We start from the raw sequence: 24,298 nt of genomic DNA on the forward strand, positions 1-24,298 counted from the left end.
CAATATAAAGTGATTGAGATAAGTCTAATATCCTTTGTTTACGATCTCACATAAGCTTTATCCCGACGACATGAGTCGCTTCTCCCAAGTCTTTTATATTAAAATGCGACGACAACCACTCCTTAACAAAATTTAACATGCTTACATTTTTTCTATGAGCAAGATTTTGTCTACGTACAGAAGCATAAATCAGGATAACAAATTTACATAATAACATGATAACATAAAATTGAGAATCAAAATTACTAACCTTTTCAAGCCTTCACAAAACTCGTCCAAAATCAAGGAATCCAGAGTTGTAATCTTTTGTCTTTTCTTGATTAATTCTATCTTTCAAGTCTTGGGTCGGCGAGAAAATTTTCAGAGAAAAATGGATACTTTTTTCTTGAGAATCACCACCCCTATTTATAATTTTCAGTAGAAGGGAAAAGGTTTGAAAAGAAAAACATTTGTAGTCATAATTCTTCTATTAACAACCATTAAACCTCATTAAGGACAATTATCAGTCATTAACCTTATCAATAGCATTTACACAAAGAATATTAGTATTTTCTTTTTTCTTCTTATAAGGAATTAAAATGATTTAAACCATTTTTAAACAAATAAATAATTTAAAAATAAAAATGATTTATTCATTTATTAGAAGACTAGAAAAAACTTATTCCAGAATGATCCTTATTCTTTTTTGAACTTAATCAATTAGTCGGGCACAATAGGGACCGTAAATTTAATAATAGAGGTGTAACACCTCATAAATTGAAAAGTCAAAAGGAAAGGAAAATTCTATTTTTTGGCATTGGTACTGTGATCTATGAATCCAATCTACGTAACGTAGAAAGATCTACGGGTCTTATAAAGGAAGTTGTAGGATCATGATGGAGCTTTTGGAATTTTCAAATCCCTATATGTTGGACCTAGAATTTGACCGGATGGTTCATATTGCAAATGACGAGTCGTAGAAAGCAACTCGTGAAATGCTTCCACCTTTAGTGAATTTTATGAACTATGGATCTATGGAGAGGACATACGGGTCGTGATATCTTTTATGGTTCGTAGTGTGAGATCGTGCAATGGTGTTTGGACTTAGTGGATTATTGGTCACTTGAGGACTACGAGTATGTTCTACGGACTGTAGAATAGATGATGAGTTGGTGGATTATTGGTCACTTGAGGACTACGAGTATGTTGTACGGATTGTAGAATAGATGATGAGTTATAGGACTAACATGTAGGAATTTCCCAGGATTTTGGCCCCAGTAGTTCTTCCCCAGTTTGTATTCTATAAACCTTTGGTAGACAATTTCAAAGAGTGATTTCGAGATAGATCATTTGGGTAAGTGATTTTGACCATAATTCTTCATTTCCCATGAATTATTGTCAATTTTACACATCAAATTTGGGATTTTGAATGTCCAAGTTTGAAGGGTTTTTCAAGAACTTCATGTCTTGCTTAAGTGGTGATTTTCAATTGATTTCAACTCCTTTTTTTTAAAATGGTTTTCCCATTTGGTTTTCAAATTTCTCAAGTAACACATTTTCATACAAATTCTAGATTTACCCTTTATTTTTGGAACCAGATTTTTGGGTCGATTTGACTGCATTTTCCAAATTGCTTTATGGATGGTGATAGTTTTGAATTCTAATTGTGATTTTGTATTTGAATAGCTTGTATTGATTTGGAGACTCAAATAAAGATCAGTGCTTAAAAAGTCCGTTAAGGCTTTCTCCCAAGGGGGTGATGGTGTGCTTCGATATCAAGGTCGTTTGTGTGTTCCCAATGGTGTTGGCTTGAGGAAGAAAATCATATCACAAGTCTATAGTTCTTGATATTCTATTCACCTGGGAGCCACCAAGATGTATCGTAACTTGCGGGAGGTCTATTGGTGGAATGGAATAAAGAAAGATATTGTGGAATTTGTGTCTAAGTATTGTAATTGTCAACAAGTAAAAGTTGAGCATCAAAAGTTGGGAGGTTTTTCCCAAGATATTAGTAATCCTACTTGGAAATGGGAAGATTTGAATATGAAATTTATTATTGGTTTACCCCGCACCCGGTGGCAACATGACTCGATTTGGATTATTGTAGATCGTATGACGAAATCGGCTCATTTTATTCCCATCAAGGTTTCTTATTTGGTGAAGGACTATGCTAAATTATTTGAGGGAAATGGTTAGGTTGCATCGAGTTCCCCTATCCATTATCTTCGATCGTGATACCCAATTCACCTCTTAATTCTGGAAGTCTCTCCAAAGGGTCTTGGTACTCGTGTTAAGCTTAGTACGGCCCTTCATCCTCAAACCGATGGGCAAGCGTACTATCCAAAGTTTGGAAGATGTTGAGAGCTTGTGTAATTGATTTCAAGGATAATTGGGATGATCATTTGACTTTGATTGACTTTGCTAATAATAATAGTTACCATTCAAGCATTGATATGTCTCCATTTGAGGCTCTTTATGGTAGGAGGTGTAGGTCTCCCACAGGTTAGTTTGAGGTAGGTGAGGTTGCCTTGCTAGGTCCCGAATTGGTACATGAGGTTATGGAAAAAGTTCAGCTTATTGGAGAAAGGTTGAAAACGGTTCAAAATCGCCAAAAGTCCTATGCTGATGTTAGAAGAAGAGATCTTGAGTTTGAGGTAGATGATTGGGTCTACTTGAAGATTTCACCCATGAAGGGTGTAATGAGGTTTGGAAAGAAATAGAAGCTTAGTCCCCGTTATGTGGGCCCATATAAGATTTTGAGGTATATTGGTAAAGTTTCTTGTGAACTTGATTTGCCTAATGACTTAGCATGGGTACATCTGGTTTTCCATGTCTCTTTGTTGAAGAAATATATTGGTGATCCGACATCTATTGTACCATTGGAGAGTCTTGGTATATGAGAGAGTCTTTTTTATGAAGAAGTTTTGTTAAGATTTTGGACCGGCAAGTTAAAAAGTTGAGGAATTAGGAAGTTGCATCCGGAAAGGTCTTATTGAGGAATCAAAGGGTTGAGGGTCCTACTTGGAAGGCTGAGGCCGATATGATGTCCCTTTAACCCCATCTATTTTCCTTCGACCCTACTCTAGCTTGAGGTATTTAGTTCCTCATGGTCCATATGTCTTAGCCATTCTGAAGTTTCCTCATGTATGCATGTTCATGAAAACATTCTTTTGAGATTTTAATTTAGCTTTGATTGATTGCTTCATGATCATGTGCATTTGAGTATGACTTGCATGTATACCCTATGAAATGATGTTTTGAACATGTTTAAGTTAGAAGTTGATTTTTTCCCTTGGTTATGTGTTATTGATGAAGTTGCATTCTTGTTGTGTTGTAAGACCTCTTCCCCTACCCTTCTTATATTGCCTTGAGTCCCATTCGAGGACGAATGTTTCCAAGGGGGGGATATTGTAACACCTTGGAATTTGGAAAAGGAAGAAAATAATTTTTTGGGCTAAAGTCTGTGTCTACGGGTACCATCTACGGATCGTAAAAGCTTCTACGGGACGTAGATGGCAACCGTAGGAAATGGGAAAAATAATTTTAAAAAAATCAAGTCCCAATATTCTTTGTACGGTTCACCAGGATGGTATGTCAACCATTGTACGAATCGTAGATAGGCCACGTAAATGAGTCCCAGACTTGGTGAAATTTTAAGGGGTAACGTTGGTTTCTACGGTTGGTGTCTACGATCCGTAGGAAGACCTACGAGCCTTAAAATGATCTATCAAAAATTGTTCCCAAAATAGTGGTTTATGAAACTTTCTACGGTTGACCAGTACGGTCCATAGAAAGACCTACAGAACGTAGGTCCAAATCGTATGTCGAGGTCCGACGGTTATTTAAGGGGCTTTTGGGTCTGCTCCTAATTATTTTAACCCAATACTATGACATTTATTCTTCTACCCTAAGCCCTATATAAGGTTTTTAAGACCTAAAACTACCAATTCAAACCCCATTCTCCTAATTCCCTAAATCTAACCAAATTCATCCTCCCTAAATTCTCTCAACCTAAGGAAGAAGAAGAAGAGCTAAGATTCCATTCAAGTCTTCATTTTCCTGGGATTAAAAGATAATGGTATTTGTGTATTCACCCATGGAGTCCTTTCCTCCATGGGGTCCCTAAGGGTTTTAATTTCCCAATTCAATTTCCAATTGATAAAAATTAGGGATTATATTCAATAAATATGGGTTTCATCCAATTATGATTGATTAAGTCTTTTAATGCATTATTCAATGTTAATACATGATATTTAGTTGAAATTATGTTAACCCATGCCTAAATCATGTTTTTTCAACTATGAACCTATGATGAAATCATGAACTATGAATTTTGAATTTTGAAGTTTGAAGATATACATGTTTTTATGAAATGCTTATAAATGATTTGGAGATGCTTTGAAAGGAAAGCATCAATGATATTGAGAGTCTCCACATTCGTGGAGCTTGTGACCGCGTTTGTGGAAGGTATTATTTTGGGACCCCGCATTCGTGGACGGTCAAGGAGTTGACATATTCATCTGCGGGAGCCTTTATCTGTTCGCAGGGGGTCGAATGGCTTATCTCTGCATTCACAGAGGAGAGGACCACATTTGAGGGCCTTACGGAGTTGTTGGTCTGCGTTCGCGGTAGGGGTCTGCATTTGCGGAGGACCCCTGAAAGTGTTTTATCCCAAAAATAGGGGTTGACCCTACGACTAACCAGGACGGTGCGTGGGACTTCTTACAAACCATAGGTCGAAATTGTAGGTCATCTGACAATTATTTCTTAAGGGTATTTCAGTCTTTTCCTATGCATTTAATACATATACTATGTCATTTTGATCCTAATTTTAAGTCATATAACTATCCTTCTATTCCTAATTCCACCCAAACCCTCACATTCACATAATTTCCCAAGTTCCATCCAAGTGCATCCCCTCCAAATCTTCTCAAACTCCAAGAAGAAAACCTAGGGTTCAAGCTTCAAGTCTCCTTATTTCTCAATTGATTTTGGGCTTTGATCCTCAGGGTATGTAAGGTTTCATCAATGGGTTCCATTCACCCATTGAACCCCAAGATTTCCTCAAATCTCCAAGTTTAATTTCAATCTAATTGATTAGGTTTTCATTCAATTCTTCATGAGTTATAATTGTGTTGATTCAACTGTTTGATTTTAATCTTATTATGATTGTTTTAACTTAATTACATGTTTTATTTCCCATCAACCCATGCATTATTCTTGATTTTTTACTATGAGCCCTAAAAGACATGAATTTACGAAGAAGCTTGAATATATGAATGATGTTTTCGTGAAAAGTTATGCATGATTTATGAAAAGGAATGTTTTATGACTTAGGTTGCTTCAAGATAAGCATCAATGAAATTGAAAAAGGTTTTCTCACATATTCATGAATTGTGAAAGGTTTCTCACTCATGGTTTAAGGATCTACTCTATAATGATTTAAGCTTGGATTAGTAAATTAATTGTGTCTTTTCATATATGATGATATGTTTATATTTATGACTAATTCCTTTGGGATTTTACTTAGCACCTAGAGGATATTAAGATGGAGGCCCTCCCGTTAGTAGAGTTTGGATCTCTAGTAGCAATATATTTGTTTCTAACTACGTGCCCCCGTAGGATTGTCTTAAGTAACTTAGCTAGTGGATCCACCTAAGCTAGAAGTTTAAGGTCCTTGCTTTGGCAAGTAAGTACTTCTCTTTTCGGAGTGGGAGCAAGACATCGGATTTCATGTTATAGTTCACATGGTCTATTTCGGTTAATAGTAAATATTTCACAAAATGAACCAAGTTGTTCTTAGAGATTTTATGAAGCTTTCCTTGTGATTTTAATATGCATTGGCCATGTTCACGACTTATGATCTTTCTTTAAAAGTTTTACTATTTTTAGTTTGGTCATGCATATCATGTTTTCGATTATTTCCCCTTATGATCATGTTTCATGTTTTTATGCATATCCCTAATACTAATTAGTTTCATATACTAATGCATACTTGTGCCTATATTGTTTAATTAATGTAGGATTTGATGTTTCTTCTCCTCCCGCTCATGGGTAGTTGATCATTTTGAGGTTGAAGTGTCATGACCCATAGTATACCCTATGTGTAACACGACGTATAGGACCCCGAGAGACTCCACACAAGCCACTTAGCATACATCATACAAGATAATAGAAATAATTACTTTTAAAGAAAGCATTTCATATAAAAGAATTTGACAAAGCAGAAGTCTACTTAAGTCTCAAGAGTCATCTAATACACTATAAGGAAAGTAATTGGGACGCAACCCATACATCACATACAAAGTCTGAAACTAAAACACAAAAAAGAAATAAAAGAGTTTCGGTCCTCCGAACATGAGGACTCACCAATCTTCAAAATCAGGATCAACTAGCCACGAGTATGGGAGGTAAAAGCGTCAGACCCTGCATTAGTGAAATAATGTAGGCACAAGTATGTATTAGTACATGTAATGTACTAAGTATGAGGTAATATGCATAAACATAGGAATGATAACATGAATGACTTGAAATGAATAGGCATAATCATATTGAAAACATTTGAAGGCTTTAAATAAGGAATGACATGAAAATCATGAAAACATGGTCAAGTACATTAATGTAAAGGACATAAGAAAACTTTGAAGAAAACATAATCATTTTGTGGAATCTTAGATTTAACTGACAATAATACCATGAGAGCTAAATCATGAAATCCAGTATATGCCTCATACTGAAAGAAGGGAAATCTACTTGCCAAGGTAGAATCCTTACTTATCAACATTTGCTAAAGTGAATCCACTAGATAGGTTATTTGAAACATTTGAAACCTATAAATAAGAAATGACATGAAAATTGTGAAAACATGGTCAAGTTCATTAACATAAAGGACATAAGAAAAGCTTTGAAGAAAACAAAATCATTTTGTGGGATAGGAAAAACTTTGACGAAAACATAATCATTTTGTGGGATATTAGCTTTAACCAACAATAAGACTATGAGAGTCATATCATGGAATCCGGTATATCCCTCATATCGAAATAATGAGAAACTACTTGCAAGGGTAGAATACATACATATCATCATTTACTAAAGTGGATCCACTAGCTAGGTCATTTAAGACAATCCTACGGGGGCACGTAGTTTGGGAATAGAGGTTGCTACTAGAGACTACCCTATTTGAGCCACCACTTCAAGATGTCTCAGTGCTAAGTCTAAATCCCAATGGAATAGATAAAAGTCAAATATCAATTTAACATAGAAAAGGTAATTATCAATACCAATCCACATTTTCAAGATCAAAACATAGAATAACTTCATAAGCATAATTCAACATAGATGAGAAAATTGTTCATCAATGCGAATTTATATATGAGAAATATTTTTCACAATCATGATCATCATAGCAAGTGAGAAATCCTTTCATTAGAATCAACTAACCGAACACTCAATCGGGCCAATCTATAAACATCACGAACAAACTCCTTTTTATCTAACTCTACATAAGTGACACTACATAGCCGACTAAGAGCATCCGCCACCACATTTGCCTTACTTGGTGATAGAGAACGCTCACGTCGTAATCCTTTAGCAACTCAAGCCACCTCATTTGGTGAAGATTTAGATATGTTTACTTGAACATATATTGCAAACTTTTGTGATCGGTAAAGACATCAACATGAACACCATATAGGTAATGCTTCCAAATCTTTAAGGCAAACACAACTGCCACTAGTTCCAAATCATAGGTAGGATAGTTTTTTTCATGAATTTTAAGTTTCTGTGAAGCATAAGCAATAACCTTCTCATTTTGCTTAAGAACACACTCTAGCCCAATCCTCGAATTATCAACAAACCCATCGGACCCTTCCAATAAAGTCAACACTAGAGCGGAGGTAATCCTATATTTCAATTCATGTAAACTTTTCTCACATGCTTACGACCATAAGAACTTAACCTTCTTTTGGTCAATGCAGTCAATAGAGATGCAACCGAAGAAAACGCTTCCACAAACCTTTTTGTAATAGCCAACCAAAGCTAAGAAACTTTGAATATCCGAAGGGGATAGAGGTCTAGGCAACCTCTTAACCGCATCCATCTTCTTAGGATCTACCTCAATACCCCTACCGAAAATAATGTGACCAAGAAAAGCCACGAATCTCAACTAAAACTCGCATTTACTAAACTTTGCAAATAGTTGTTGGTCCTTGAGGACTTGCAACACAATTCTCAAATGATCGGCATGCTCACCCTTACTCCTTGAGTAAATCAAGATGTCATCAATAAACACAATCACAAACATGTCAAGATATTTTCTAAACACTTTATTCATCAAGTCTATAAATGTGGCCGGAGCATCAGTCAAACGAAATGAAATTACCAAAAACTCATAGTGACCATACCGAGTCCAAAAATACATCTTCGGAATGTCATCTTCCTTCACCCTCAATTAGTGATAACCCGACTGGAGGTCAATCTTAGAGAAGTAACTTGCTCCTTCTAGTTGGTCAAACAAATCATTTATCCTTGGAAGAGGATACTTATTCTTAATGGTAACCTTGTTCAATTGTCGGTAATCAATACACATGCAAAGTGAACCATCTTTTATACGAACAAATAAACTGGAGCACCCCATAGAGAGATACTCGGTCGGATGAAACCCTTATCCAATAAGTACTTCAATTGATATTTCAATTCCTTAGGTTCTGTCAGAGACATACGATAAGGAGGAATGGAGATAGGTTGAATATACCATAGAAGGTCAATACCAAAGTCTATTCCCCTTTCGGGAGGAACACCGGGTAGATCGTCGGGAAACACTTCCGAAAACTTATTAACAATAGGACTAACTCAAGAGTAGGGGCTTAGGAATCCATATCACTAACTTGAACAAGATGGTAAATGCAGGCCTTAGAAATCATCTTTCTAGCTTAAAGACAAGAAACAAATTGACCCTTAGGCATTAAATTTCCCCCTTTCCATTCTAGGACGAGCTCATCAAGAAATTGGAACCTGACTACTCGGGTTCAACAATCAACAAAAGCATAATAAGAATGGAGCCAATCCATACCAAGAATAACATTGAAATCTAACATATCAAGCTCTACAAGATCAACATGAGTGACTCGACGGGGTAAGGAGACAGCAACCTCCATAGACTCTCTTAGCCACAATAGATTCACCAATAGGTGTAGAAATAGAAAAAGGGTCAATCAAAAAATCTAGAAGAACATCAAATCTCATAGCCACATATGGCGTCACCAAAGACAAAGTAGTACTAGGATCAAGCAAAGGATAAACATCGAGGTGAAAAACTTTCAACATACCGGTAACCATATCGGGAGAACCCTCTTACTCATGTCAAGTCTGGAGTGCATAGAATTGGTTTTGCTTTGGAGCACTTGAACCCGAATCACTAGGCGGAGTTTTCCTACCATCCTTTCCCTTGTCAATTTTTGACCAACTAAATATGAAAAAATTGGAAATCATTTTTTGTAAAATATTTTTATTCATACCAAACACAAACTTAATCAATGTAACTTGCTAGCTATTGACTTTAAAAGAAGTGTGTGTCACGACGCAAAAATGGACGCAATGACACTTATCTATTTCCACTAAGATAAGTCAGCCTCAACTAACGAAATGAAAGAAAATGCAGAAAGATAAAGCAAGAACAACATAACGCGAAAAACTTATTCATTCTACTAACACCCAAAACCTAGTTTTCATGTGTACTATCCACTAATACATAAAGTGTGGAATTAAGAAATAAGTACAAGTCTCAAGTCTTTGTTTCTCAAATAGAACAAAGCAGAAAAAACTAGAGGGCCCGCCAGGATGACAAGCAGCTACCTCTCAGTAGTTCTCTAAAGAACCTCAGAGATGGGAGAGAAAGAGTAATCACACGATATCGGGCTTGGAACCTACGCAAGTGTAGAAGCAAGGAGTGAGTACCAACAACATGGTACCCACCAAGCAATCTAAAAAATGAAGCAACCTAGCTAGAAAACGAACTCTTATCATCCCAACCGAACTCCCTCAAACTACAACCTACAGAGAAATCAACCCAACCTTACAGTTCTACAATACAAAGCTCACAAGGCTCAAAATCATAGTCCAATAGTCACAACTCGATAACCAACACGAATCAAGTAAGTCAATCTCAATGTCAGTTAGCTCAATCACACGCAACAAGTGCATCAATCACAATTAACAAGTAAGTCAAACATAAATTAAACATCAAAATGCATCAAATCAGAATAATTAATCTCTTGCCAAAACCATTTCCCTTTGGCACAATATCACTAGCCGAACCATTTTCCATTGGCTTTATATCAAATCACTAGTCAAAACCATTTTCCATCGGCTTTATATCAAATCACTAGTTGGAACCATTTTCCATCAACTTTATATTATTTCACTATCCAGAACCATTTCCCATCAACTTTATATCATTTCACTAGCCGAAACCATTTCCCATCAACTTTATATTATTTTACTAGCCGGAAGCATTTCCAATCGACTTTATATCATTTCACTAGCCGAAACTATTTCTCATTGGCTTTATATCATTTCACTAGCCGAAACCATTTTCCATTGGCGTTATATCATTTCACTAGCCAGAACCATTTTCCATCGGCTTTATATCATATGTCTCACCACGGTGTACAATAATCAATGTACATGAGAAAGTTCACACCATAAGGAAGAGACAATAATTCACGCAATTCAAGTCCACACTCATGATATCAAGCATTTCATCAATCAATCAATAATGGTCACAACAAGGCAATTCAAGAGCATTACGATCAACATATAGCGACCTTTTCATTTCAACTCATTTTTATTCATTCAGATTTATCATGTGGAACAATTAAACCTTCACCATTTCCATTATTCTCAACACACACAATGAAGGGAATACACAAATTCTACTAGAATACAAGGTTCAGGAGATCACTTGCCTTAATTAAACAAACTAGTCACTCCAATACTTGAGTCTTCCCATTCTAGTCAATTTCAAAGCCACACAATCTATATCAATCAAGTATTCACAATAAATTTTCAAAAACAACAATATCCAACTCATATACTTGAAAATGGGTCAATCAACAAAAACTCAATTCAAAAAGTGAAGTTTGAATCAGAAATTATTTACTTGAAATCATTACCTAAGACATTTGGAATCCATTAGTGAAAACCATTTCGAAAAAGGACTTAAAATCAGTTCACAATCTCCATTTAGTTTAGAACTTGAGTTCTTGAAAAATCTTGTCATTTTCCAATCAAAATCCCAAATTTTGATGTTAAAATCCATAAATAATCAAAGGGAAATGAAGCTTTAGGATAACAAAAGCTTACCCAGATGATTTAACACAAGAAATATCTTCAAAAATAGTCTCCAAGGGTTTACCAAGATCAGAATGGAAAATGAGGCTTAAACCCCAAAACCCTCTCTAAAGTCGCAAAAGCAACCACTGGTTCCCAAAAGTGAACCCTGCTAAAATATAGGCCTTTGCGATCGAGAACCGACCTTTGCAGAAGCGAAAGTTGCGATCGCGAGCAAGCCCTTCATAATCACGAAGGTCATCCCACCTGGATCTTTGTGAAAGCAACATTTCCCTCGCGATCATGAGGTTCGAAAAAGCGACCAACCTCTCGCAATCCCGATGCACACCAGGTACCAGAAAATCAGCCAACATAAAAATCATCGAAAGGAACCTCAGAATTTACTCAGAACCCCGTACACACAAATAATGTATGAAAAAACAAATTATACTTGACGCACCGGACTTAATGGAACCGTTGAAACATGAATCTGAGGTCTCATTGACCTGACATCCGTGGAAACCACAAGAAACTAATACAATGCCTAAAAAGACTAACTCAAGCTCGGGGCCTCTCAAAAATCAACCAAGAACTCACCTATGTCTAAAATCATCTACTCAAATCCTCAAAAGGACTCTGAATATGAAACCGACAACTCTCGAAGACTGGATTTCAGAATCTGGGACTAAGGATTCGATAAAATTCTATTCCGATACTCAAAACTCTAAAACACACCAAAAACCACTTTCTTACCAATATTAACCTTTCAAACTCAAAACTTACAAAAATCACAACTTTAAACTCAAAGTTCGAAACCAACTTTCAAAACTCAATTAGAAATAACTCTTGGTCAAAATCAGAAGGGACAAAATGGTAAATTTATGAAACTTTCCAAATATGACTGACTGGATCATTACAGTATGTATACTTGGTCTAATCATAGAAAGAGAAACCAAATGATTCTTAAAAGATCATATCGTTCTTTTTTGCTAATGAAGAGTGGATTACCATGTTTCTTGGTATTTTAGCTACCACCTAGTGCATTGAAGAACTGAGTTCTTCTGAAACCAAAAAAAAAGTAAATTTGTGAAATATAAGAGCACAAGAAATTCTATCGTGGAAAACTCCTTGCTAAAGGGAGTAAAAAAACTTGACTTACTTTCGTAGGTTAACTTCAAAACTTTACTAAACTCGAGCAGTTTTAGGTTACAACTCAATAATAAAAAAGATTAACTTTGGTACATTTCACCAGCATGGATTGTGGTGCAGTGGTGGGACTGCTTCACCGTTAACTAGAGGCCTCAACTTCGAGCCCTGGTATGGAAAAAATCTTGTTGGAACCACCTCCGAATGAGCCCTGCACTTCGCGATTCGGATTTATCCAGAGCTCCAATGTGGCCTCCAAACATCAGATGAAAAACAAAAAAAACTTTGGTACCTTTCACACATACAATCAAATCTATTGTAGCTAATCCTTTCAAAATTATTCCTTAGTCAAGAAAATTAAACAAACTCTAACAATTGATCACCTATTACAAAAACTTATATGAAAGAAAACATCTTAATTTAATTATGATCACTCCTCACAATTACTATTATTTGCCAAGAATAATTCATCTATGTGAATAGTGTAGGCTCCAAATATCATCAATGTGGTGTTTTATATAGGAATATTGATAGCTGAAGTTCCCTTGGCTTCTTACTCCAAATTCCATCAGAAATTGGTTAAGGAATCCAATCTTATTTGGACTTGATTTCCTTATTTGCTTCGACCTCCACACAATTTCTCTTATTTCTAAAACTCTTTCCTTTATGCAAACATATCAATATTTTATGTTGAATTCATGTTCCTTAATCCATACATGTATCTCATAAATACAATTCCTCAAAGACCCCATCTTGCACTTAGAATCAATTTCACAACTTCTGATTAGCACTCATCTGTGAAAGACCTGGTTCATTCACTCTATGCATATAACTTTTGCAATCTAGTTCCTCTATGAGACTTGTTAAGGACTTAGTTTTTATTTAGTCATTTCTCAATCATAAGCACAGTCAGTTCCTTATTGAAACTTGTTAAGGACTTATTGTTGGAAAAATAATTCTTATATCTCAAAATAAGTTAGATTTCCAACACTTAGTTCTTCTATAGTTGTTCATCCGTCATCAAAATTAATTTCAACTCAACTCAACATTCCTTGGTTCTCAAGTTTACATAAATCAATTCCACTCCCGCTATTGTTCAACAACATCTTTCATAATTTAATTTCATGATTCTTGTTTAGGTTATTACGTTTGTATGATTCTTGTTTAGGTTATTACTTTGGTATTAATTCTTTTATAAATATTGAAATAGTTTGAAAAGTATACACAAAGATTTCAATCTTCGTCATATTGTAAGATACATTCCATGTCATTTACTGATTTAATAAACATAGAAATGTTTAGTTCTTATAAAAGAAAGTAGGCTTAATTTTTGTACGAATGTATCAATTGAAGAAGTCATCAACTTAGTGGCAAAGAAAACTAAAATAGTTAAAGCAAAAATTGGCAAAACTAATCTCTTAATTTGTAGGTTGGTGTAAAATGATCATTCAATTATATATGTGAACAAGTTTAACTTGTTATATTTATCAAAATTAAGCACCTTGAACTTAGGTACAAGACATAATTAATTTGTCACATGATTTTTTCTGTCTATGCGTCAATACATAGTTAGAATATCTAAAAAAAAAAAAAAAAAAAGGTGCGCAATTACAATTCCAATCTTTTTATTAATTTGAAAAATTTTACTAGCTCAGTTGATTGGCTATCTGAACTCTCATCTTGTTGTGTGAAGGTTCAATTCCCCCACATTGTAATCCACTCCCCATTTTCCCTTCTCCTACTCTCGATTTAATTTTATTTTTTTAAAATAATTTTGCTAAAAATACTTGAGCTGTAACCAGTCTTATTTTCTTCTTTACTGTTTTTTTTACTAATTTGGCCCCAAAAGGAATTCACAACTAAATTAAATAATCACTACATTTGAAGAGAAAATAGCAAGAAACAATCTATCAATATACTCTAGTTTTTAGCTAATTCTCTTTTTATAATGAACTTCTGACCAGTATTTTTATAAATTTGACCTGAAATAAATAAATAAATAGTTGTCACAAATAATCATTAAAACTAAAGATTATTTTTTAAAAAAAGATCTAAAATTGAATAAAATATGCATTGTATAGTACGTAGAAACAAAAAAAAACTACATAAAATAGAATAAATAAATTGTTGTATATGACTACTTGATAATTAACAGTTGAAAATCCCCTACCTATAATTAACTATTCTATTTTTTAATCAGCACACACTTAAAAGAGAGTGTATTCAAGATGTTTATCATATCAACATAAAAAAGAAAAATGTTATTAAATTAGGGGTAATTAAGACTATAAGTACTTTAGATGTACGATTAATAATATGTACCAAATTTCAAGATCTTTTAGTATTCTACCTTAAGAAAATTAAATCCACGTTGCGCTTTCTTCTACTTTGTATTATATATTTTAAAAAATGATTGAGGTTTATATCTCATTTAAGTCCTCGATAGTGTTATTTTATTTTTAAAATCATAAATTATAAAATTGAGAAAATAAATTGAGAGTAATTAGTTTTGATGTTTTTTGTTAACTAAATAGTTCACGTGCATCTCACAAATTAATTTTGTCAAAGATAATTGTCATTATCTTTTTTATTATTACTAAAATGAAGATCAAAATTGCTATGTTTCGTTAACATAGAGAATTAAAAATATTTCGATGTATAAATATGTGATATCTCAGAAATTCCTAGTTGAGCATAGATCAGGAGAAACTCAGGAAAAATTCTAACTGTATAGATTTTGAGGATTTACATACAACATCGTAGATGGGATCCAATGAGACTTTAAAAAACAGGAAAATCCCTCTGAGATTTATGGGTTAGGTTTACGACTTATAAACCCTTTTACGGACTGTAGACTGAGCCCGTAGACCCAAGTCTTGAAACTTAGAGTTTCCTCTGTAAAAAACACAAATGATTTTTACAAATCGTAATGTGAATCATGGACCGTAATTGAATCTCGTGGTCTGAACTTCATAAATCCAGTATTTTTCTCTGATTTCTACCAACAGGGTTCTACGGTCCGTAGAAAGAAGGAATCACGAACTGTAGATATCCTTGTGGAACCTGTCGAATTCAAATCTCTAGAAGGATATTTTGGTCCGTTTCATTTTTAACCCTTATACTACGTTGTTTTGGACTATTTTATATGAAATTAAAAGTAATTAATCGACCTAAACCCCTCCCTTTTTACGCATAACTTCCAAATTCATAATCATTACTCTCAAGTTCCTCTCAAGCAAGAATTAGGATTTCAAAGCTTCAAGTCTCTATTCAAGAAATTCAAGTTAGGGCTTCCATTTAAGATATGTGGGATATTATCAATGGGTATATTTTCACACAGTAAATCCCAAAGAAACCGAATTCTTCAGTTTATGATTTTTTACAAGCCTAGAATTTAATGAAAAACATGTTTATGAATTATGCATGATTATGAGATGTAAGTATATGCATTTAGATCACTTTAAGGGTAAAGTGAGTATGATTATGATCTAATTATTGTGTTGATTGGATGATTATTCTCATGTACAAACTTTTGGTTGAATATGATATGATGTGAAACTTTCGTCACATGTAGTGATTCTAAGGTTGGAAGACTAGTCTCACCTAATGAATCTATGAGCTTTAGTATGAGTTGTGTTGGATTGAGTGTCAAGACATTCTTCCATACTTGTGAACTTAAGTCAAGACTTAATATGAACTCAATGGGAATTGATGCTTAGCACCGAGTGGTTATGAATATGAGATGGAAGCTTATACGATAGTTGAATCTGGCTTCTTTTGAAATAAGCATACACTAGTTGAGTCCGGCTTTCCAAATGGGTTCCTTCTACACTAGTTGAGTCTGAGTTCGCAAATGTATGTATCTCATGAGATGGGAACCTTCTACCTTAGTTGAGTCCAAGTTTCTAGAAGAAATCTTCTTATCCCTTAAGATATATGCCCACATAGGTCCTTAGCTAGTGGATCCACCTAAGCTAAGAGTATAGTTCTACCTTAGGCAAGTAGGACAACCCTTTTTCGGTGTGGGGTAGACAGCGGATTCCATGTTAAGCTCACATGGTCTATGTCGGTTAAGGCTAATCTCCCTTTATGATAGTATGAACAGCTTTCCTTAGTGTGGGTAGGATTATGGGATCTTATTCATGCATGGCACAAGGATGCTTTGAGGGTATTATGGTATGTTTCCAAGATGATATGATGACCTATTGGTTCAATATGCTTATTGACTTGACGTATCCGGGTGCTTCATCCAATACTAAGCGTCCATGGTCGTTCAATAGTAATATATCCCAACCAAGGGTTGGGATCGTTCCCACAGGGAGCGGTTTGTAATTGAGAATCAATAGAAAAGTAAAAACGTGTTCAAGTTAATTATAGCTATAGATATTAACGATTAAAAACATGATAAATTAAAAAGGGTGACACAAGTGTCAATTATTGAAATGGGTTTTGTAAGCATTTATCAACTAAAGAAACAACTAAAGCAAAAATGCAAATATGGATACGGGATTCTTGGGATGTGATAGGAATATGGTCTAAAATACACAACCAAGTAAATGCTATTGATAGTAACTCGCTCCAAATTGGTAACTAGGCTAGACATTAGTGGGGGTAAATTTTCTCTCGAACAATTTACCCCGAATCAAATTTGTTTCTCTCGAACAATTTACCCCGAATCAAATTGGTTTCTCTCGAACACCGATAAACGGCAATGAAGCACAACCTTCACCTTAGTCCATTCACTCTATCAAGCTGAATGTATGGGAGAGGGTTTAGGATTCACTCTCTCGAGCTAAACCCACGACAACCCAATAACCACCGACTATAGATTCAGTAATATTGGTTTTACAACCTCTCTCTCGAGCAAGTCAAAAACACGAAGATAAAATTATATTTGCAACTACAACCCCATTTAATTCAAACACAACTACTGAATGAAATTACCTTTAAACAACAAATAAACAATCAATTAGCAATACCCAACAGTAAATTCAACCCATATTCACAAAATCACACCCCAAGAATTGGGTTTTAGCTAGACATAATAAAGAGATAGAAATCGATACCGATAACTGTTTCCATCAAATAGGTACGATAAATATTGTCTTTAAACATGTCAAGAATGAAGAATCTTCAATACCCACTTCCAAATGCTAAGAAAATGGAAATCTTCAACTCTTCAAAGTTAAGGAAAATAGTCACCAAGAACTAAGTTCAAAAAACTGAAAGTTCAAAAAACTAGGTTCTGAAAAATATAAAACTTGATGCTAAACTAAAAATTCAAAGAGGTATTTATAGTTGTCAAAAATTGTGCTGCGAAGGATCATTCAGCGCAGTTAGTCGGGATCGCCAATACTCTCGGCGATCTGCCCTTTGATCTGGTTCATCACCTTTCTACATTGTCCTTCAGTAACTTTAAGTTCTGTAACTTTGGGCGATATGGCACTGCTTCGCGAAACTGTTCGGCAACTCGCCGACTGCACTTTTCTATTGCCTATTTGATTTTGTCCTTTAGGGCTTGGCACACTGGAACATTGGGCGAGACCAAGGCCATTCGGCGACTCGCCCAATGGCTTCGGCGATCCTCAAGCCTTCTTTTCTTCGTTCTTTCAACTGCCTTGTTCCTTTTTGCTCCATAGTGTCCATGCTTTGTCTCTAACTCCAAATACCTGAAACTCAAGGATTTACATCAGTTATTGGGACAAAATATGCATTTGAGGACACTAAATCCATTAAAATAAAGCCCTAAAGGAGTCCAAATCGTGGACTCATCAACACCCATAACTTAAACTTTTGTTTGTCTTCGAGTAAAACTCAAGTTCAGCAGTTCAAAAAGGATGTCTCAAACAGTGCTACACAAGACTCAATCATGAATGCACACAAAAGGACTCAATTTACTCGTGCAAAGATCAATTGTGCACTCAAAGATTCACGTTATGATTCACCATTACCAAAGAATCTCAAGCTCACTATACTTGCTTCAAATGCAAGTTCAAGCTCAACAAAGGTATTCACATGCCCTCACAAAACGAATGATTCCATATTCACTCAATGGTTCAATCAATTAAAGTTTCGAAATCAAAATCAACACTCACACTCATAAAGATAAACACAATGCATGATTTCACCCATAGGTTTGCCCTTATTTTCCAATCGACTTTTGCTTCAGCTCATTCAAGATCAAAAAGTCTTTTCAAGACTTGTAAAGGGGCTGAGTGCATTGGTATGATCATTTAGGCTTATAGGCTGAAAATCCTCATGAAATGTGATGTGAACAACACTTTCCTTCCTTTTCTCTATCATTTTCATTCAAGCTCAAAAGTCACCTCTTATTCATCTTCCATGAGTCATTAGGAACCCCATTTTCTTTATATTTCACCACTTTTTCTTTCTTTTCTTTTTTTCAATCTTTTCATCTCTTTTTTTTTATATGGAGGGGTTCCATTTTTCTCAAAACATGGGCACAAGGGACTTCTTTGCATTTACTTGATTTGCCTTCCCTTTTCACCACACCCCCAACTTAGGCTTTTAGCCTAAGTTGGCTATTCAAACAAACCACAGATCATGAGGATTATGGGTAATAGATCAATAAAAGGTGGCAATGTTATCAAGTTTCTTCTAAGAAAAAGTTAGGGTTCAAAGGGTACTAAAAAAAGGTTCACACACTCACAAGGTAGGCCACAAAAGAGGTATATGTCAAATGGGTTCACTCTCTTTAAAGTTGCCTCAAGAAATTGCATCACTTACTCAATCGGGCCAACGGGGAAAATTCTAGGTGTCATCACACATGGTTCACGGTAAGTTCATCACACAAGGCATTGACACCAAAGTCAAACAAGACTCCACACTTTCACTAGTGTGCAAAGTTCATCACAAGAGACTCGATTCAATAATTGGCTAGTCACAACGAGATGCAAAGAGTTCACATATTGTCTATGCAACTTCAATTGACCTCGTCGTAGCCGCGCATTCATTTATGTTCGATTATGAGCACTATTCAAGTCATCGATATTGATCAAAACCGATACTCAAATTTGCTACAGAGAAGCCACAATCAACACATACAAGAGGTGGCAATTTTTTTTCAGAAGGGTCAAAAGTCATTTGCAATTAAAACAAGGAGCCACAAGCTCAAACCTTCCACAAAAAGCAGTGTATAACACAATTTTAAGCTCAAAGCCCAATAAATTGGCAAAAATAGAATTACAAAAATTACACAAAAGGTGAGCCTCAACCCACCACCAATAAAAAATTTGTCCTCAAATGCAAACAAAAATATAATATCCACGAGTCAACATAAAAGTAAGACAGAGATGGAGGTAAAGAGGGGATCCTGTCTACATAGTCGCTCCATCTGTCCGGGCATCAGTGCCCGGTGCATCTGTCTGGTCTCTGGTCTCAGTACCCGGAGTCCCTTCAAAAGGAACAATAACACCAGACTCATCAAGAGTTGCTACAGGTGTATCCGCCAAAAATCTCCAAACAGATGTATAAAATTCCCGAGCCCATGAAGGGATAGAGGAGTCTCGTGAGGTAGTCTTCCTGCCAGAATTGGTATTTTTGCCCTTGCCTTTATTTTCATGTGGAGGTTCTTGTTTTCCCTTTTTGGGAGGATTCGACCTTCCTTCATTCAATTTGAAACTCCGTGCTCTTATCAGTCCGGGTGGTATGATTCTCCCAGCAACTTTAGGTCTAGCCATGTCTGCAAATTTTTGAGACAAAGTTGGAAAATCTTCGACAAAAACACAGAAAATCAGTTGAAGGCAAACCCACCGAGCTCTTTGGCGAATCGCCAACATCAGTCGACGATCAAGGGTTTTCTCGCCGAGAAGTAAAGGGACGAAAAGATGCAGGGGTGTAGACAAAGGGCGAGTAAGAACTCATTCGGCGAGTCGTCGAGTGCCATTGGCGATTTCAGGCTTCTCGCCGAAAGCCACAGAGCTAAGCAACACATTTAGCATGAAATTAAAGGCGAGATGGTGAACTTTGGCGAACCACCGAGTGGTTTGGCGAGCTCGACCCAGCTCGCCAAACGACCCAACGTGCCTACTTTCAACCCAACTTCTCGAATTCAACTCCGCAACCCCTGAAAACACAATTAAAGCATGCACAACATAAATTCAAACAAGACCTATAACATGCAGGCACTACCCACAGAGTTTTGATATATTTCAACGCACCAAGCTATGGAATTTTAACAACCAAGACACTACGGGCAAGATATTCGAATTAAAATCGATATTTACACATGCTAATCCTATCAGAGAGGCCCAGCACATAACAACACGGTAAGATCATGCAAATGAGTACAATTTTGATAAAATAATATCGGGGTTCGGAGAACCAACCTTTGATGCCGATTAATAAAGATTGAATCGCTAGGCGGCAATGTAATCCAACTCCGAGCACAAATCAATGCTAAAAAGACCTTAAAAATTCAAGAAATATAGAAACTAGAGTGTGGATGTGAATTTGTGAAGATGAAAAGTGAGGAAAAGTGAATGAATTTGAAACTTTTAAACTTGTGGCCTAAAAAACCGTCCAGTTCACGCCCATTCGGCAACACTAGTCGTGCTCGCCGAGCTACTCGGCGACACGCTGAGTAGTCATTAACCTTGCCAAATTTTACAGGACCTCCAGTAATTGTGGGGGTCCAAACGACGGTCTCCATCGGGATCACCAACTTGGTTAGCGACTCGCCGATAATTTCCTGGGCTCGCCGAGTTTTACAGACTCCATTATGAAGATGTCTTCAGTCAAACGGCGGATTAGGTCTGGGTCACCCGACCTTTTTGGATATTTGCTGAATAGACATGATGCTCGCCAACCTGCACTTTTCGAACACTTTCCACACTTTCACCTACACAATCAACACACCTTTATTTTATCAAAGCAAAATTAAGCAATAAAGGGGTGTTGGGTTGCCTCCAAAGCAGCGCCTTAGTTAACGTCGTGGCACGACGCAAGTCCACCTTCAAACCTCATTTTTGGGGTTAGCCATAATATCACTAGGCAAACTCCTCTGCTGTCTCGGGTTGAGATGAGACGATATATAACCCATTTGGGTCTCCAACTGCTTGATCGACACTGAATGGAAGGTGACGGTCTGGCTAAGGGTACACACATCGTCTTTCATTTCTTTTAAAATCTTGTATGACCCTTCAACTTTGTTGAGGATACGAGAGAGCATATCCTCAGACCGACCACCTTTCGAATCTTTCGACTTTTGGCTCTCGTGGGGAGGCACATACCTATCATTCTCCCTATCCTTCCAATTCAGATTACGGTCCCTCCATTCACGATCTCGATCTTTCCAACCTTCATCCCTATCCCAACCTTGGTTACCACCCTGCCTCGGGTAGTTTGAACGATAGCCACCACCTTGGTTGGTTAGGAAATTTACCTCTTCATTATACAACGCTTCAAACTTGGATTCATCCGGATTAGCACACCCGACACCCACGGCATTGACACTTCGAGCACCAGCTCCCATGACATTTTTAGACAAAATATCAAGTTGTGTCATGATCTTGGCCATGATTTGGTCCCTCTATTGGTCCTTCTCCATTTGTCCTTAGTTAACTTGAACGTGAGAAGGGAGACCTGGTCTTTACGGGTATACCACACCCTGTTTATGGTAGTCATGCCATCCAAAACCTGAGCAGCTATCACATAAGGTTGTTGCATCAAACCTCCCAAAGAGAGTTAATCATCAACACCCTTATTTACCGAATCCAGACTTCGGTAAAAAACTGCAGCAACACGTTATCAGGCGAGCGGTGGGTTGGGCATTGAAGCACCAACTTTTTGAATCGCAGCCAAGTTTCATGAATAGGCTCCCATTCTAGATGCTTGAAGCTCTGAATGTTGTCCCGAAGAATCATCATCTTCAAGGGAGGGAAAATCACACTTGAAATGCGGTGACCAACTCCTCCCATGAAGTGATTGATTCATGTGGCAATTCAACCAGCCACTTGCACACCTCTCCCATCAAAGAGAATGGGAACAACCTCAACCAAACCGATTCTTGGGAGATATTCTTGAAAGAGAATGGTCTGCATATATCCCCGAAGTTTCTAATGTGCTCATGGGGATCCTCATGAGCCAAACTGCTGAAAAACCTTTTTAGTTGCAATAGTTGCAACATAGTACTCGTGATGTGGAACACCGCATTCCCTTCGACCAGAGGTAAGTGAATGGCACCAATACCTCCCATGAGATGGGGGTCATTAGATGAGGCTCGTTGAGATTTCCGATGTCGCCTTGATGGCCTACTTGGCTACCATTGCTGTCGTTTACGCTCATACTTCCTGTTTACAACACAAACAAGTTAAATAAAGCTAAAAATTAAGTGAGTAGAACTATAACTAACAAGAACAAAATCCAACTTAACTAAAAATTCTTAATTAGCACCACTCCCCGGCAGCGGCGCCATTTTGACTTGATGTATCCGAGAGCTTCATCCAATACTAAGCGTCCACGGTCGTTCAATAGTAATATAACCCAACCAAGGATTGGGATCGTTCCCACAGGGAGCGGTTTGTAATTGAGAATCAATAGAAAAGTAAAAATGTGTTCAAGTTAATTATAGTTATAGATATTAACGAGTAAAAACGTGATAAATTAAAAAGGGTGATACAAGTGTCAATTATCGAAGGGCGTTTTGTAAGCAATTATCAACTAAAGAGACAACTAAAGCGAAAATGCAAATATGGAGACAGGATTCTTGGGATGTGATAGGAATATGGGCTAAAATACACAACCGGGTAAATACTATTGATAGTAAATCGTTGCAAATTGGTAACTAGGCTAGACTTTAGTGGGGGTAAATTTTCTCTCGAATAATTTATCCCGAATAAAATCGGTTTCTCTCAAAAACTGATAAGCGACAATGAAGCACAACCTTCACCTTAGTCCATCCACTCTCTCGAGCTGAATGTGTGGGAGAGGGTTTAGGATTCACTCTCTCAAGCTGAACCCACAACAACCCAATAACCACCGACTATCGATTCAATAGTTTTGGTTTTACAACCTCTTTCTCGAGCAAGTCAAAAACACGAAGATAAAATTGTATTTGCAACTACAACCCCATTTAATTCAAACACAACTACTGAACGAAATCACCTCTAAACAAAGAATAAACAATCAATTAGCAATACCCAGTAGTAAATTCAACCCATATTCACAAAATCACACCCCCAAGAATTGGGGTTTTAGCTAGATAAGATAAAGAGATAGAAATTGATACCGATAAGTGTTTCCATCAAATGGGTATGATAAATATTATCTTTAAACACGTCTAGGATGAAGAATCTTCAATACCCACTTCCAAATGCTAACAAAATGGAAATCTTCAACTCTTCAAAGCTAAGGAAAATAGTCTCCACAAACTAAGTTCTAAAAACTGAGTTCTGAAAAATATAAAACTTCATGCTAAACTAAAAATTCAAACAGGTATTTATAGTTGTCAAAAATTGTGATGCGAAGGATCATTCGTCGCAGTTAGTCGGGATCACCGATCCACTCGGCGATCCGCCCTTTGATCTGGTTCATCGCCTTTCTTCATTGTCCTTCAGCAACTTCAAGTTCTGTAACTTTGGGTGATATGGCACTGCTTCGCGGAACCGTTCGGTGACTCGCCGACTGCACTTTTCTATCGCCTATTTGATTTTGTCCTTCAGGGCTTGGCACACTGGAACATTGGGCAAGACCAAGGCCATTCAGCGACTCGCCCAATGACTTCAGTGATCCTCAGGCCTTCTATTCTTTGTTCTTTCAGCTGCCTTATTCCTTTTTGCTCCATAGTGTCCATGCTTTGTCTCTAACTCCAAATACTTGAAACTCA

This window comes from Solanum tuberosum, unplaced genomic scaffold (assembly GCF_000226075.1).
Source record: "Solanum tuberosum cultivar DM 1-3 516 R44 unplaced genomic scaffold, SolTub_3.0 scf00037, whole genome shotgun sequence".
NCBI lineage: Eukaryota > Viridiplantae > Streptophyta > Magnoliopsida > Solanales > Solanaceae > Solanum > Solanum tuberosum.